At 44.3% G+C, this 15,553-nt stretch overlaps 1 protein-coding gene across 1 annotated transcript in view; it reads right to left on the reverse strand.

Annotated features, from left to right (window-relative positions):
- The window catches only part of WAPL (WAPL cohesin release factor), a 55,912-nt gene extending 40,975 nt beyond the window's left edge, over positions 1–14,937 (reverse strand). Inside the window, exon 1 of the mRNA XM_083614582.1 lies at positions 13,393–14,937. The gene's annotated coding sequence lies outside the window, so the exon portion shown is untranslated. The remainder of the gene's footprint in view (positions 1–13,392) is intronic.
- Between the last annotated feature and the right edge of the window lie 616 nt (positions 14,938–15,553).

Raw genomic sequence — 15,553 nt, forward strand, 5'->3', positions numbered from 1 at the left:
AAACATCAAACATTAAAAACTTCCCTAAACAGGGTTTCCTTCAGATGTCTTCTAAAAGTCAGAAAGTTGTTTATTTCATAGACATCTGATGGGAGGGCATTCCACAGGGCGGGTGCCACTACCAAGAAGGCCCTCTGCCTGGTTGCCTTTTAACCTCACTTCTCGCAGTGAGGCCCTCGGAGCTGGACCTCAGTCTGGGCCGAATGATGGGGATGGAAATAACAACACATACACACAACACCACCAGGGCCAGATTAAGACCTGTAGAGGCCCAAAGCACTTCAAAGATTTTGGTTCCCCTATATATATCTATTTCAAAATACAGTCGTACCTTGGGTCCTGAACACCCTGAAACTCGGATGTTTTGGCTCTTGAATGCCACAAACCCGGAAGTGATTGTTCCGGTTTGCAAACATTCTTTTGTAACCCAAATGTCCAATGGGGTTTCCGCAGCTTCTGATTGGCTGCAGGAGCTTCCTGCAGCCAATCAGAAGCCACAATTTGGTTTTCGAAAATTTTGGAAGTTGAATGGACTTCGGGAATGGATTCCATTCAACTTCCAAGGTACAACTGTATAAACAATATTAAACCATAAAATACAATTTTATTTTTCAAAATAAAACAACCTACAGTAAGATGGAAAATGTTTCTTTTTCTATATTTGTATAAATAATGTTTGTTTTCAGCTGCACAACATGGTCCATGGTAAATCTGGCATTGGAAAATGTCTGTGGTGTTTCCCTTCCCTTGATGCCGTAATTATGTGCTTAATATTTAATCCAGCCCCAAACTTCTGATTGTTCTCTTGTCTCTAAATGCACAAGCTTCTGCTGCCATTTAACTCCTTTTCTTCCTGTAGTTTGGCTTTAGTGTGGACCAATATTGTATATAGTCTGATTCTCTAGCCTAGCAACGTAACTCAGTCAGTAAAACAAGAGACTCTTGATCTCAAGAGTCTTGATCAAAATGGAGAACATCCAGTAATGGGCAAGGGCAAGCTGGTTAAGAACTCTCATTGGACTTTCTGGACTTTACTTTGCCCCATAAGAATTAATTCCATTCACATATATGGGATAAAATAAAGGAGGGCCCTTGGTGAAACTGTTGATGTGCGTGTGAGGGGAGTGGCACTGGCCCTCTCCCCTCCAACCCTACCTAGGAGACAATGTTGAAATCCTCATCATAGTTACTTTATATAGCTCTATCAGTATAGCAGTGCTCTACCATGTAACAAAAGCAAAAGGGCAGGTCCTTACATGAATAATTTTAGTCTAAATTTCAACACTGGCCAGAGTCAACAAAAGGAGAGGAGGGAGAGAAGGATAACTAGAGCAGGGCTCAGCAAACTTTTTCAGCAGGGGGCCAGTCCACTGTCCTTCAGACGTTGAGGGGGGCCAGACCATATTTTTGGGGGGAAAATAATGAACGAATTCCTATGCCCCACAAATAACCCAAAGATGCATTTCAAATAAAAGCACACATTCTATTCGTAAAAACATGCTGATTCCCGGACCACCAGTGGGCCGGATTTAGAAGGCGATTGGGCCGGATCCGGCCCCCGGGCCTTAGTTTGCCTACCCATGAACTAGAGGGAAGAAATTGTTGTTGTTGTTGTTATTTTAATTTCTTGTACCCTGCCCATGTGACTGAGTTGCCCATCCGCTCTGGGCGGCTTCCAACAGAATACAAAAGAATATTTATTAAATTTGAAAACCGCCCTTCATCCAAAGATCACAGGGCGCTTCACAACATAAAAATACAAAATACATAAAGTTAAAAGGGACATTTGTGGTGTTACATGTATTTACATTTCATTTCAATCTATTATCCCAGGTCACGTTCCTCCCTCTCTCATCCATAGTCTTCAGGAGGCAGTAATCTGGTGGTTTTGGTTAGTTTTTGTTTTACGTACGTTGATATTGTAAAACACATGTATATTGAGGGGGCTTTGTAAAATATTTTATGAAGCAATCTTTCTTCATTTGTATCTTAAGAATCAATGTTGTCTGACAGAAGTTCTACGCTTGCTTATGTGCCCAAGGCCATAGTTCTGAGTCTACTTTTGAGGCACAACTTGAACTGATTTTAGCCAGCAATCTGCAGTTGAGCACCAGCTTCTGACTGGTTGCTTTCCCTTACTAAAGATATTGCAACCTGGCACATAGATGGCCTGAAGCCTAAATGCTAGAATACGTCAGCTTTGTAAATGCTGGCAAGTGAAAAACCAAGTATCAGTGACTGAAATCAAAATTCAAGAGATGGGGAATCAATAAGTGATCCCTATCATGGCTCCCCTGTGTCAGAAGTGCAAGCCAGTCAGCAAAGAACTGCTGTGCGCTCAAACACCCTTTCTTTTCTGCAGTTTACACTCCCATATGGTACAATCATGCCAGTTTGAGAATCCTCCCTAGTAGGTAATAGCTGCTGGAAATACTGGTTCTACAGGATGAAGCAACAATGATAGTCATACATCTCATACAGTACATCTTCACCAGTCTTCCCACCCCCCCACCCCCGCCCCAACTCCTACATGAACAGTGAGCAACATTCGCTCCTGAAAGACAGTATTACTAAACTATATTGCGTTAAAAATCTCAGTTTTTAACAGGATTGCCACCACTGTTTCTCACAGAATGTATTTTAAAGCAAATTTTACTTGGGAGTTCTTTCTCACACGCACAAAAAAATTGTGCTAGGCTGAAAGAATTACATTAAGACTAGCAATATTTCTGTGTGTCCTGCATATCCCTTGGTTGTCACAAGTTTTTGTCTAAAGCAAAATCTGAAGTGAATTCAGGTTCATTCTCAAGCAGAGATATGAGAAACTTTGAGGAAACCCAAAGGTTGTTTTTTAAAAATATAGTTATTTTAGGCTGGGTTGGAGTGGGAATTGCAGGATTACATTTTCTCACGTTGTAGCTATCTCTGATAAGATGTGGTAAGGTACCAGATGGTTGAATCCAGTAGGACTTAAATCAGTGCAGTACTGTTGAAGGTAATGGGGCAAGTTAGGCTGCATTCCTAACCCCCTACCTGGGAGTACACCCCATTTAATTTACTATGTCTTGAGTAGGCATGCTTAGGATTCTCCTGCTAGTCACACACAGTACTGGAATCCAACCCAGGATATTTGGGGCAAGTTAAAGTTCTTTTCTTTGGTGGCGTTTGGACTTTTGGTTTTATTATTTTTATTTCATGAACATGGCTTACTGACATGAGTGTTGGATGACTAGGATGGTGATGGGCGAGGGGGCAACAGGGTTCAGGGTCATAGCCTCCTCCTGCCCTGAGTATTCAAGATGAGGAGTTAAATCTCAGAATGAGGTTGTGGTAAGCTGTTTGACACAGGACAAGGGCCATATTAAGACATGTTGAAGCCCTAAGGTATATCAAGCTTCAAATGCCCCATAGCAGTAAGCTCCACACTGGAAAGTGTATTATTCTCACATAATGGAAATGGAAATAATAAATCATATTTTTGTTTTATCAGAACAATGATGTCTGTTTTAGGTTCTGTTTCCCCCATTTATTTTCCAACCAATTATGTAAAACTTGAAATTTTGTTGTTGTTTTTAAAAAGTTGCAGTTAGAGGTCCAAAATTGTAGTTTCCTCATCTTGCACGGCCCTATGCCCAGCCTTCTCTCCCTTTTCTTTACCGCCCTTTTTCCCCCCTCAGCGAGTTCTTCTAGTCTTTGTGTCGCTTTCTGTGGAAGGGATTGACAGGGGCTTGTCAATAAAGCACATGCCAAAGAGGGCCCCAGCCTCCTTTACCTCCTAGGATGTATAGCAGCCATGCTACAGGTCATAAAGTCCAAAATAAGCACCCCTCACATCCACCCCATTAACCTAAAGCGGTCCTACACTTCTTTCATAGCCATGTAGAATCCTGCGAACTGTAGTTTGTTGAGGGTGCTGAGAAGGGTGAAGTTGGCACCGTTGAGGTACCACAATTCCCAAGATTCTTTGGGGAAAACCATGACGTTAAATGGATATGGGTGGAGGAATGAAACCTGACGACAGAAACCCCCACTCCCAGAGATGGCCCCTGGACATCCAAAGGATTCATTCACACAAACACGCGTTATTTATTTACAATGTTTAACATAAAACTAGGTCCTTCAAGCAGGCTTGCAAACTTTCTGAACAGGAAAATACAATCCACCCATCAGAACACAAAACACAGAGAGCCAAGTGCCAGCAATGGCAGGATTAAATAATGGCGAAACCCTCAGTAAGATAGTTAAAACAGCTCAGTCTCCACCTTGCCCAAACACACCTTGTGAAAGAAGGCCCTAGCAGCCCATCAGGGGCTATTAAACAATCAATCAAGGAATACAAAAGTCCATCCATATTCCTCTGCAAAACAGAACAGCCTAGCTATTACATTACAAGAGAAATTCTAAGGAAGGGGGCGAGGGGAAAAGCAATTCACAGGCCACTGAAATCTCAGGGTGGCTGTGTAGTTATTTACCTCCAACAGGTGACAGAATTAATGATCCAGCTAGAATAATGAAGCGGAATAAAATAGATTTTTTAAAAAATATGTGTGTGTGTGTTGTCACTAAGAGGCAATGGAATATGGCAAAGCAAATCTGTCAGTAAACACATTAAAAAGCAGCACTAAATAAATGAGCTGCTCTACTCAGTTTCCTGTGATTCTGATTATATTGGTAGTACCAACCTCTGTAGTGTATTAAGCAGATTCTGCGTGTTTCAATTGCACAGTCCTTTGAAATCTAAGAAGGTACCAGATGCACTAGATAGATGATAGATAAATCTGAAGAAGTTGACAAGCAAAGTGAAATCACAATCCTATTGATTGGCTATTGTGACTTCTGTAATAAAAATAGATCATTACCAGAGCACAGAACATCCAAACATAAAGATACATGCATCTTTACCCTGACTTATGGTTTTTGACCTACCCCACACTGTTTTTGTCATTTGTTTTAAACTGATTTTAATGTTGTGTTTTAAATTGTGGTGTCCTGCCCTGGGAACTTAGGACAAAGGGCCAGTAATAAATCAAGATGATAATATGATAAGTTGACACTTGTAAAAAAATAGAAAATAAAATCAACAGCCATCCCAACAGCTTGTAAGTCTTAAGACTGTTGCCTGTTTCAAACATTCCCATGGATCACCTATTTGCTGAGAGGTTAAACAATCAAGCCCATATGTGGGGTTTTTTGGTACCTTGAAATGATCACACTTGAAAGTGGGTAGGATAAAATGAACATTGTTCATCCTGAAATAATTCCATTTAGAAAGCTACTTGAGGATGCCCTTCGGCTCTCAGAAAGAGCATTGTTGTCACGTGTAAAGTGAGGAGATGAACTTTGCTCGTGGCTTTTGGGTAAATAAACAGGGACAGAAAAGAATTGTCAAAACTAGGTGAGGTGGGTGCCCAAAACTGTGATCTGAGGGAGGGGTGGGGGGACGGTATTGGGTGGTTGTTTTTATTTTGATTATATATTTTGTGGTTTTATATTTTGATTTTTTTTCCTGCGAACCGCCCTGAGACCTCCGGGTATAGGGTGATATATAAATACAATAAATAAGAATCATAAAATTGTAGAGTTAGAAGGGTCCACAAGTGTCATCTAGACCAACCCCCTGCAACACAGGAAACTAAATAAGTTAATCTAGTTACTTTTTGCAGGAAGATGGAGTAGACAGGCTGCCTAAGTGAGCAACTGATATGATAATCTTTATTGTCATTGTCCCATACAGGACAACGAAATTGAAAAAATCTACATCAGACATTCAAAAACCAACAAGCCTGCTATCCCAGCTATCCCAGCCTGGTTAGCTCCCTAAAAACTCTGATACCCTATAATTAAATACAATATACTCCCATAGAGACTACCTTACACTGCGTTTAAAACCAAAATCACATTTGGATAGAAACTGTTTCTCAGGTGGCTAGTCCTAGTCTTTATAACCCTGTACCTTCTTCCAGAAGGCAGAAGCTGAAAGAGATCATTTCCGGGGTGCGCACTATCCTGCACTATCTCTGCAGCTTTCTTATGACACCTGGAAGCGTAGATTTGATCCAAGGTGGGAAGAGTGCACACTTAGGCACACGTAGGGCAACCGGAGACTCCTGAAGCCTGTGGGTTAAGGCTCTAAGGCCCATGGGCAGGATAAGAGCTCCCTTTGGTGCTAATCTGACTCACTTGCCTGACGTTTTGGGATCCCAGGAAAGTTTCCTTACTCGCTTTCAGAGGTGTGGCTGGTGTCATGGACTGGTTGGACGCAGAGGAATGGTGATAGTAACCCACTGGGGAACCCCCAAGGGAAGAAGGCTCAGAACCAAGGGGTTGGTGGTGGGACAATGATGAGGGGTCAGAGGGAGAAGAGGGAGAAGACCGGGAGGAGGGGGGTGATCTTGAGGCCCTAGCTAGTGGCAGAGGCCAGTTTGTTGCTTCCCATCAGCTCTCCACTGAACAATGGCACAGAATATTCTCATGCTACCACTAAACCTTTTGGTTCAGCACTCTGTACCAAACTGGGCACATGCATTTGGGCTTCTGGGCCTGTGACATGACTCCGTGCAGGTGAAGTGTTCAGCAGAATGTCAGCAAACACATTCCCTCCCCAACAAGGAGGGGAAACGAACATTTTTGGCTTCTCTGCAAAAAAACAACCTGTCACTTGCCCTGGTTCCAAGACACGGGCCTGCCTGCCTTTGTTTTCTGTCCATTTTGCTCCAACAAAATAGACTAGATTCTTGGGAAAAAAGCACCGGATGATTGCTCATTCAAGGGCTGCAACATCAAAGGCTGGTTGGTCCTTGAGACGCACCAAGAACATAAGGTCAGGTGGGAGCATTTTGAAAAGTCAAGTCACAAACACTTTGGTAGAGAAAGGAAGACACTTAATGCCACCTGAATGAGGGTGGGGGTGGTGTGTGGCTTAAATGGTTTTACAATTCAATTTTCCAGTGGTTTAGGAAAGGTTAATATAACTCTTTTCCTTCCTTTGAGATGCAGTTTACAGGCCAGACCATTCAGGATCGTAATAGCTCCTTGCAACAATATATATATATTCAGTGCTTTTTTTCTAAAAAAAAAAGGTTTAGGGGTACTCTCATTTTCCTATTCATATTAAATACTGCCCCTCAGTGAGGCCAAACTTAAATTCACAAAATGTTTAGGGGTATGTGTGCCCCCCCCCAAGCACTGTATACATTCAGTTCCTGCCACTGGATCATTTCATATTTTTACTCCCATCTCCTTAGGCACAGTGAGAAAGCCGCCTCAGGCAACTGACTTTTGGCATCGTGAGAGGGCATCAAATCATGGGCATAGCCAGGATTTGTGGGGGGGGCAGACCTTTTGTCGGGGGGGGGGGGAGAACCTCAGTTTACTATATATTTTTTAAAATTTCTATTGATCGGGGGGCAGCTGCCCCTGCCTGCCACCCCCCCTTGGCTATGCCCATGTATCAAATTGTTAATTATTTTTTTCTGTTCTTGTGTTTTCATTTGCTGAGGGCGGGGAGAGATGCTTATAGGATTTTCTGTCTCAGGGGCCAGCCTTGGGTATTATTGATGCCTTGACTGGGGAAGGCATTTGCCACTCTCCCCTGACAGCAAATAAATAAATAAATGTTCACAGGAACATAAGCTGCTGCCTTCTGCCATTGGTCTATATAGCTTAGTATTATCTACACTGACTGGCAGCAGCTGTCCAGGTTTTCTCCTGCTAGCCCTAGCTGGAGATGCTGAGGAGATGCTGAGGGACCTTTTGCATGTGAAATAGGCACTATGCCTGAGCTACGGGCCCCGAATTCAGCTGGCCTTGGATGCAGCCTGCGTTAGGGGTGTTTACTGTATAAAGGCAGTCTCCCCTCCCCAGCTGACATGACGATAGGTGCGTCACATAGTCTTCACACGTAAAGTGTGCCTAGACGCATTTTTATAAAGGAGAAAAGCATATTTAGTGGCATCCTATTGCGTTGGTCTGCACTGACACCTAATGGGAAGCAAAGAGCATGGCAGTGGCTCTGGAGGAAATGCCGGGAATGTTTAACTCACATCTCTGTCCTTCGGTTCATTAAGAAGGAGATTGTGGTAATTCAAGGTGAAAATCATGTTAGACGCCTGAATTACAGTTAAGGCAAAGCTGTGAACTTATTATTCAAAGAGGATTTGGGCTGCACCTTGAGTGCGTTTTTTTTTTTTTAATCATTGTCTTCAAAGGAGCACTGCTAAATTATACATCACCAAGCAGGTCCTTGACAGATGTAAATGCAGAGAAGCAAAGACTGCATTATAAATCGGAGCTGAGCAAAATGAAATTAAAATGTAATTGAATCGGGGGGGGACCCTACAGAATGTGGGATCAATAAAGAACTGCCTGCATGTATTTATAGTTCCGCCCACACCCCAAAATGTTAGCAAGGTGGGATTTGGGGGGGGAGGGGAGAGCCAAAAAACAAAGAAGTTTGTTTTAATTGTTGTAGTTGTTGATGGAGGCAAGTCATATAATATCAACACACACAAGAAGCATATTGTCAAAATGTCAAAGCTAAGGAACAGGCAAAATGCTTCGGGCACCTGGTTGCTTTTTCATTAATGGAAAGCATAGCTATGACTTCATTTGAAAGCATAACAAAGGGCATGGACTGAGCAAACATGATGCAGAAACCTTGCTGAAGCTAAGCAGGTCTGGGTTTGGTCAGTACTTGGATGGGAGCCAACCAGGAAATACCACATTGAGCCCCATCATGGGAGAAAGGTGAGATATCAATGTATTAAAATACATAATAATTTTTAAAAGCATATTGCTACAGTCTCTCCACTTCTGAGGATGAAGTAATCTACAGGGTTTAGTTTTCTTCCAAACAAGAGAGGATTACAGATTTTTATGATAGCTGTTTATTCATTTATACACATGTGTTTTCACACACACACACACACACACACACACAGAGAGAGAGAGAGAGAGAGAGAGAGAGAGAGAGAGAGTATATGCTAAGCATGGGGGAGCAGAACGGCAAGTAGATGGAAAATGCCAGTCTCAAAAATAGCAGCAGTACCCCCAAAAGTAAACCAGATGCTTTGAAGGCCCCCCGAATGATTTCCCCTTGCTGGTGGTTACTTTGCCATTGCCAGCTGGTTTTCTTCTCTGGTGGTACAGACTCTGTGTTGTGGAGGGAGGTGGAAATGCAGCAGCAGAGATCATTTAGGTAAGTATGCAATTTAAGGGCTAATTCTGCTAGTGTTAAAGTGTTGTTGTTTAGTCGTGTCCGACTCTTCGTGACCCCATGAACCAGAGCACACCAGGCACTTCTGTCTTCCACTGCTTCCCGCAGTTTAGTCAAACACATGCTGGTAGATTTGAGAACACTGTCCAACCATCTCGTCCTCTGTCGTCCTCTTCTCCTTGTGCCCTCCATCTTTCCCAACATCAGGGTCTTTTCCAGGGAGTCTTCTCTTCTCGTGAGGTGGCCAAAGTATTGGAGTCTCAGCTTCAGGAGCTGTCCTTCCAGTGAGCACTCAGGGCTGATTTCCTTCAGAATGGAGAGGTTTGATCTTCTTGCAGTCCATGGGACTCTCAAGAGTCTCCTCCAGCACCATAATTCAAAAGCATCAATTCTTTGGCGATCAGCCTTCTTTATGGTCCAGCTCTCACTTCCATACATCACTACTGGGAAAACCATAGCTTTAACTATACGGACCTTTGTTGGCAAGGTGATGTCCCTGCTTTTTAAGATGCTGTCTAGGTTTGTCATTGCTTTTCTCCCAAGAAGCAGGCGTCTTTTAATTTCGTGGCTGCTGTCACCATCTGCAGTGATCATGGAGCCCAAGAAAGTAAAATCTCTCACTGCCTCCATTTCTTCCCCTTCTATTTGCCAGGAGGTGATGGGAACAGTGGCCATGATCTTAGTTTTTTTGATGTTGAGCTTCAAACCATATTTTGCGCTCTCCTCTTTCACCCTCATTAAAAGGTGCTTTAATTCCTCCTCACTTTCTGCCATCAAGGTTGTGTCATCTGCATATCTGAGGTGGTTGATATTTCTTCCGGCAATCTTAATTCCGGCTAGGGATTCATCCCGTGTTAAAGTAGGGTCGCCATATTCCCAAAAGTGAAAATCTGGACAGAGCTGTTGAACTTCTTCTTTTTTGTATTTGGTTGAAGTTGTTGAGCTTTTGGGGGCTTTTCTTTAATTTTTAAAGATATTTTTAAAAAATTAAAATAGCCCAACTTGCCATACATCCGGGTTTTCCAGGAATTGGGGAGGTGTTGCTTAGCAACCAGGCAGACAGGCAAGATGTTTGCTGGTGTATGTTGGGTCCTATACATCCCTGCCCTGAACAAGGACCAAAATAAAAAAGACCAAAAAAAACCTCTCTGTTTCTTTGTCCTCAAATTATATACTGTTTTTGTTCAGTTTCCTAAGGAAGCTGTTATCGGGATTTCCTTTCCTTTTCTCCGGACTCCTTATTGTAGTGACTTTGCTAGGGTGGGAACCTGCCCTGCCGAGAGATTGCCCATTAAGGTAACGTCTCAGGCCAACCTTTCCCTGACCATGCTAAAGAGTAAACCATGGCAAGATCTGCTAGTCGCTCCACATTACTTTTGGAGGAGATGCAATGACTGAGCGAGTTTAAACCCTTAAGGGCACAGTTCACCAGGACCTTCTCCTGTGCAAATCTTGACATGGGTGAGCACAGCCAATTTGGAGTAATGAATGACTGCCATGCCCCATCAGCACTAGAGGACAGTAGTGGAGGGGGTGAGGGCGGGGACAAAATCTGCTGCCTCCCCATATTTTTAACACGGGGGGAAACCCTTCATTTCAGGCCTTAACTGTGATTGGAAAGTGTCCATTCGTCTCAATGAGCTTGTGCAGCCGGACATATTGAAGGACTGTGTTTTCAATTTAGCTTGACAAATTTGAACTTCTGATATTCCATTTAAAATTCATTTAAGCTGCGATCGTTTTTCAGTTTTCTTTTTTTAAAGGTTCTGTTCACAACACATTTGGAGGCGTAATAATCACAGACCCAACCATTTTGTTTTATATCCTACCTTTTCTTCAAGAAGCACAACGTAGCCTGCACGTTCCTTGCTTTCCCCCCCTACTAACAGCCCTTTGAGATAGGTTAGACCGAAAAGTAGCGACTGGCCTACAGTTACCCTGAGAGATTCGTGGCTGAGAAGGTATCTGAACCCAGATCTTAAAAAGAGATACAGTGGTACCTCGGGTTACAGGCGCTTCAGGTTACAGACTCCGTTAACCCAGAAATAGTACCTCGGGTTAAGAACTTTGCTTCAGGATTAGAACAGAAATCGTGTGGCGGTAGCGGGAGGCCCCATTAGCTAAAGTGGTACCTCACATTAAGAACAGTTTCAGGTTAGGAACGGACCTCCAGAACAAATTAAGTTCTTAACCCGAGGTACCACTGTACATCAACAGGCCCTGGAATTTGTGGGGAAGCCAAGTTGAGATGCCGTAATGCAATTAAGTACAAGGAAGCAGTCAGTGCCTCAATTAGTATTTTGCTTCATTAGCCGTAATGGGGAAGCCCAACATTCTCAGCTGGCCCTGTCAGTTAATATTAACCACCGACTTCAGAAAGCACTATAATAACAGAACAGAAATGGAATCCCACAGAGACACCAGCAGTACTTGACAAGGAATGCAAATATCCCTCCGTTGAGGAGAGCGTTATTGCCATCCTCGGTTCACACCACTGTAGGGCTTGTTGGAATACTCCAAAGAGAACAACAGAGCCGCATGCCGTAGGTTGTTTTCGTGACCTGCTGCCAGGATAAGAGCAAAAGGCTTGTGAAGACATGCATGTACTGCGTTATTGTTACAACCCTTAATCAAATTAATCTGTCAAACCACCGCTTTGTTTAGCCCAGCATTGTCTCTTCAGACTGCCAGCAGTTCTCTAGGTTTCTGGGCAGGAGAATTTTAACCCCTCCTGGTGGTAATTCTTCACATTTGATGCCAGGGATAGAACCTGAGTCTTCGAGGGCCTCATTCTCCTCTGGGCAACTTTCTGAGGTGCGATTGATGGGTGGGGCCAGGGGCAAAAGTGGGCGGGACATCATGTAAATGATACACTAGTCAATTTTCTGCATACACGGACTGCCACGGACTGGCTGGCTGCCGAGGAGTGGCAGGGCTAGGGAACCTCCAAGGGAAGAAGGCTCAGTGCTTGGGGCGTGCTTGGGGAGTGGTGGTGGGATGGCGATGAGCGGTCAGAGAGACAAGGGTGCAGGCTGGAGGAGGTGTCGGAAGCTGAAGAGGTAACAGGGTTTAGTGAGCAGGAAGAGGCTGTGGCAGAGAGCAGCCCAGAATCAGAGGCAGAAGCTGAGGCAGAAGAGGGAGGCTAAGAGGCAGAGATCAGGCAGGCTGCTGAAGAAGTCAAGGAGTCCCCCCCCTTCCTGCTGTAACCAGCTCCTCCCCACCCCACCCCAGTCTCCCAGAACTGGCAGAGGTATGAAGAGGGCAGAGCAGAGACAGACAAGGTGTTGGAGTCTGAGATTGCTTGGGAAGGAGCTGAGGAACAAGGAGACTTAGAAAACTGTCCTCGCAACTGCCTCATTGGGACAAGACCTGCTAGGAAGAGTTGCTGTGCTCACTGGGCCTGAGCTGTTTTATTTCTTTGCATAAAGTGTTCCCTTTGTTGATACCTTGTGAGTTATTGCTGACCTGCTCCTGGTACCCGCCCTGAGGCTCACACACAGCTTTCCGTCCAGAGGAGAGTTCAAGGCACAATCAGAGTTCAAGGGCATATTCCAGTCAGGCAAAATACTTAAAAAGTGTGAAAAGCAGAGCTGGCGAGAGGGGTGGCCGGTGGAGGTGGTGTGGTGTGGAAAGAGTCCTGAGGGCCACATAGAGAGGCTGAAGGGCTGCATTTGCCTCCACCCCAGGCCTGAGCTTCCCCACCCCAGAATTGCTGCCTTTCTCATTCATTCATTCATTTATAAAACAGACTAAAACGTAGATTCCTTCTCTGCAGGGAGATTCCAGTTTACAACTTAACATCCGCAAAACTACTGTGTCTGTCTAGTCGCAATCCCACGTCTCCTGAGGCCACACAGCCTCTGGCTTTACAAAATATCCCTTATTTAAACAGGAGTGCAGCGGAATGCTGTACTCAACCATGAACCTTTGTCAGCTAAAATTGACATAACTCAAAAGACAGTGATCGTGCACATGACTGTCTTTGGAACATGAATAAAACATTTGTGCCGTTGCATTTTAAAGTAGGTTCCCTTTAAAGGTCTCTGTTAAACGCTTGCCATTTACACTAGGTGTGGATCCTGCTCATCAGGATCTAGTCAGGGAGAAACTGCTTCAAAGGAACCGGCGGCAGGAAATGGTTTCTGATAGCAGAATCTTGGAAGTCGAGATGTTCCTACCTGAAATATTAGTGCGTCCTTGTGCTGTAGCATGAACCGAGATGTATTCACTCGCTGATTCTTGCGCTTGTTGCTCTCTGTGTGCAAAGTTGTAGTGGCGGTGGTTCTTAGTGGCTGAGGCACGAGGTGTCTTGTCATAGCCTGTGTCAGCTCATCGAAAGTGCATGCCTCTATGTCCCTGGGTGCTATCAGACCTTCCAGTAGAGTGATGGCAGAACTTCCCATCACCGTCAGTAGCACATCCACCTTGTCTGCCTCCCTAGTGAAGCCTTGTAGTCAGACATAGCTCCTTATTCGGCAGAGCCACTGTGGCCATTCTGTAGGATGGCTCATATCGAAGTCCGGTGGCAGCTGACTATGACTGGTGGCCATCCTCGGACCTGGAGCAGTTGCTTGTGCGATTGTGGGTGGTTGTGAAGACGCAGCAGGAGCGGTCTCATTTCCGGGACTATTTGCTGAGTCCAGCGTGGCAGTGAGGTTGCGCTTATTGCAAGGCAGCAGGTGGTGGTGCTGCGGTGCAGTCTTGCGCCTCTGGCAGCCAGCGGGAGCTCATCAATCCCACCTTCGTCGCCAATATTAAATGTTCGGAAAAAGTCAGAATCCCAAGGCAATATAAGTTCCTCAACTAAGTTTATTCAACATTTGTCAGTGACAACAGCTCACTCATAGGAACACAAGAACCAAACTGACTGGACACACAATAATAATCCCAAGCATGAACTGACCGTTGACAGTTGAAAGTGCATGCGCTTAAATGCCCTCAGAACGTTCGTCTACCAACGCTTCTATGATTGGTTAGAACACACCTTGTAACATAAAATGTGTTAAACCCAATACATAGCAGTTTGACATATCTCCTACAAGCTCACTTTGACAGACCAATGGTTATCCTTAGGGAACTATACAAGATTTCTGTCCTCTTATTCAGGAAATGGTAGTTAAAGAACATAACAGGAGCCTTGCTGGATCAGACCAAAGGCCCATCTATTCCAGTATTTCTCTTCTCACATTGGTTGCCTGAAAACCCCAAAGCAAGACGTGAGAGTAATAGTCTTCTCTCACACTTGTTCCCCAGCATCAGGTATCCAGTTCAGGGAGGCAGTATAGAGCCACCATCAACAGCAGCCACTAGCAGCTTTATCCTCCTGTCTAATCCCGTTTTTATTTCACCTACGTAGTCACAAGAAGTGTGTGTGTATGTGTGTCTTCAGTGCACCTTATGAGCTGCTGTAAGTGTGTGCTTTGTCAATAAAGAACTAAACTATTGGACGTTTGTCCTGCTTGGGCTAGATATGCTCAGGACACCTGCATTAGATGGGAGTTTCCACTGGCTGACCAGGAGGAGCTGGGAGGCCGGGCCTGGCAGCTTTAACAGATGCTGCAGCAACTAACAAGCCTGGACACCTTTCTTCACGGTCAGCCCCTCGGACGAACACACCGATATATTTTGCCCTTGAGTTACGACCAGTATGCAAAACGCAGGAGGATTCTTTCCCGATGAGCTGAGAACTTCAGGGATACGGTTATAAATATGGCTCACAGTTCACTTTGGCCAACAGAAAGTCTTCGCCACTCATATGTACTCTCCTCACGGCTCCCTCGGTTCTGTATTCTGTGATCTGGAAAACTTCCAAGTAGGCCTGACGTGATAAACCGTAGCTGCTCCAAATGTCAGTGGAAACCGCATCCGTTTAATAGACTCCATTCACTGGCCCTGCGTTCCCAAGAATAACTCTTTAAATTGGCCTTGACAGTGACATGCAAGAGCATTGTGGTATATTATCTGTGATAAATGTTTGCATTTCTGTGAACTGCTTAATAACACAGCATTTACCTGTTAGCTCAGAAGAAGTTGATAGGCCCATATGGAGAACTGGGAATTAATCTTCCTGGATTGCTGGGGAATGGAAATGGAAATGAGGGCCTTTCCTCCTCTCTCTCTCTCTCCATATATATATATATATATATATATATATATATATATACCACCCTGGCATTACTTGCTAATATAACAGCAGCAGATTGGCGGAGTTCAGCAGCAAATGTAGGATTGTTGCCCATCTGTAAATCTGTGGTTTTTCCTCCAGCTGTATTAAACGTAGCACTACAGAAGCATGCTTGCCCATATTGTGTGCACCCCTGTCCCGTCATTGCCTCCGGT

The sequence above is a fragment of the Podarcis filfolensis genome (genome assembly GCF_964270895.1).
Source record: "Podarcis filfolensis genome assembly, chromosome: 5".
Lineage (NCBI taxonomy): Eukaryota > Metazoa > Chordata > Lepidosauria > Squamata > Lacertidae > Podarcis > Podarcis filfolensis.